Genomic DNA, 2,922 nt, shown 5'->3' with positions numbered 1-2,922 from the left:
TAGCTGTCCCACATTCTTCCCACTGTTTCCTCTCCTTAAAACACCGCCTACTCTGATATTGATCGCGTCAAAAATTCCCGAATACAATCATCAACTGAGATCTTCCTTAACAACAACACAAAAAGTAGTTCTATTTAAACCTCTTTGTGCTTAAAACCCTCTAACAAACCTCCATTGCCCTTGAGATAAAGTTCAAACCTCTTAACTGGTATATCCATTCTCTTCTCTAGACCTTTCTCTCAACAAACTTATGTCCACACTTTTGTGTCTTCCTCACAGGAAACTTTTGGAGAAGGCAGTGACAACCCACTCCAGTACTCCTGCCTGGAAAACCCCATGGATGGAAGAGCCTGGTGGGCTGCTGTCCATGGGGTCACAAGGAGTCGGACATGACTGAGCGACTTCACTTTCATGCATTGGAGAAGGAAATGGCAACCCACTCCAGTGTTCTTGACTGGAGAATCCTAGGGACGGAGGAGCCTGGTGGGCTGCCGTCTGTGGGGTCGCACAGGGTCAGACACGACTGAAGCGACTTGGCGGCAGCAGCAGCATACAGTGTTTTACATACAAAAAAGTAGAATCCTTAACATTCAGGCAATGAGTTCTATTCTCAAAAGTGCTTTGTGAGAAGACAGATTTCTTTTCTTGTCCTCTAAAAAGATACTTCTATTTGTATTCCTAAAAAATGATGCACTTATCACACCATTTCTCATAAGAAGAGTCCAGTTGAGATCACAAGATTTCTGCAGAGAGTGAAGTGATATTAGCAGAGCATCCTCTTCAGAATGCAATGCCTCATCAACAGAGGTGTAATGCAAGAGATACATAAAATGGCAGCTGCATCAGAGGAGTGTATGTACGCCCAGCAGGTGGGCCATGACAAAAGCCTGAGGCCCAACAGGGTGGTCCCTAGTTGCTAAGCACAACCAGCTGGGAGGCATGGCCTCCAGGGCCTCTTCCCATTCTTTATCTTCTGAGGTGGCCATTATTTCTGGAGATTCAGGCTCCATAACAGCATTGATCGCTTTACCAATTTTGCTTTGCTCAAGGCCCCTGCTGTAATTTCAAATAGAATTTTGTTAATTTCCATTTCTGCTGCTTCTTCCATTTCTCCTTGATCATCTATGCTTTCAAAGGTGTTCTCTAACATCCCTCCATATCCTCAGCCTTCATCATCTCTTTGGACAATGCATGCATTTCTTCATCTATTTATTTTATCTGTATCCTATAATCTGTTTGTTTGAACTAGATTTATGGAATCTTAACAAGAATCTGAATAGCCTTCATCACTTCTGTGCTCTTCTGCAAGAACCAGTCACTTGTAAGACTGCTAATGTGTTCGTCATCCCCATGAGTACAGAGTTCATGTGAGCCTGGGATGCATACAACTTGCTCACAGCCTTCCTTGACCTCCTCACCTCTATGGCCAGAATACACAGATAGCCTCCTGACCCTTCTTAGCAGCATCTTTCACAAACAGTCTTGGTTTTTCTGCTTCTCCTTGAATGTTTCAAGCTTGCCTGTTAGCAACTCTAATTTCCTTTCTTAGCCAACAAACTCAACATGCAAAAATTAGTTACATTTCTATATATTAAATAACAACAAACTACCTGAAAAAGAAAGAAAACAATCCCACCTGTAACAATATCAAAAAGGATAAAAATACTTAGGAATAAACTTAACCATAAGGTGAAAGATCTGTACACTGAAAACTATAAAACATTGATGTAAGGAATTGAAAACAAAAATTAATAAAAAGATAGTTCATGTTCTTGGACTGAAAGAGTTAGTACTGATAAAATGTTCATACAACTGAAAGCAACCTACAGATGGAATGCAATCTGTACCAAGATTTTAATGTCTTTTAAAAAAATAGAACTAAAAAACAGGAAAATTTTCAAAAATAGAGATAAAAAACCCTGAAATCTGTCTTTTGAAAAATAGGAAAAAAAAAACAAAACCTTGAAATTTGGAACCACATGAGAGACTCTGAATAACCAAAGCAACCTTGAGAAAGAAGAACAAAAGCTGGATGCTTCACATTTACTGATTTCAAACTATTTGACAAGGTTATAGTAATCAAAATAGTATGGTATTGGCATAAAAACAGACACATAGACCAACGGAACGGAACTGAGAACCCCAAACTAAACCATTCATATGTGGTCAACCAGTATTTGTTACGGGAACCAAGAATATTCAGAGGATAAGATAGTCTCTTCAATAATGAAACCAGACCCCTATCTTACACCACTCACAAAAATTAACTTGAAATGGATTATGACTTGACCAGAAACTACAAAAGTCCTAGATGAAACCATGGGGGTAAGCTCCTTGATGTTGGTTTTGACAATACTGATTTTAGTTTGTGTGTTTGTTCAGATTTGATACTTAAAGCACAAGCAACAAAAGCAAAAATAAACAAGTAGGACTATATCAAACTAAAAAGCCTCTGCACAGCAAAAGAATAAGATGAAAAGGTAGACTACAGAATGGGAGAAATATTTGCAAACTATATATCTGATAAGGGGTTAATATCCAAAATATAGTAGAAGTTCATAAAACTTAACAGCAAAAAAAACCCAACCCCAAACCAAAGCAAAACCCCCAAATAACCCAATTAAATGTAGGCAAAGGACCTGAATATAGATTTTCCCAAAGAAGCCATACAAATGGCCAACTGGTACATGGAAAGGCACACGACATCACGAATCATCGGGGAAATGCAAATACAACCCACAATGAGATATCACCTCACACCTGTTAGAATGGCTATCATCAAAAATACAAGATATAAGGCTGGCAAGGATGTGGGGGAAAGGGAACCCTTGCACACTGTTGGTGGGAGTGCAAACTAGTGCAGTCACTATGGAAAAGAGTACAAAGTTTCCTCAAAAAATTAGAAATAAAACTGTCATATGA

At 39.0% G+C, this 2,922-nt stretch overlaps 1 pseudogene; it reads right to left on the bottom strand.

Moving 5' to 3' along the window:
• Nucleotides 1-842: 842 nt before the first annotated feature.
• Nucleotides 843-2,706, bottom strand: LOC113906250 (annotated as a pseudogene).
• Between the last annotated feature and the right edge of the window lie 216 nt (nucleotides 2,707-2,922).

The sequence above is a fragment of the Bos indicus x Bos taurus genome, chromosome 16, assembly GCF_003369695.1.
Source record: "Bos indicus x Bos taurus breed Angus x Brahman F1 hybrid chromosome 16, Bos_hybrid_MaternalHap_v2.0, whole genome shotgun sequence".
NCBI lineage: Eukaryota > Metazoa > Chordata > Mammalia > Artiodactyla > Bovidae > Bos > Bos indicus x Bos taurus.
This window is presented reverse-complemented; position numbering and strand designations above follow the sequence as displayed.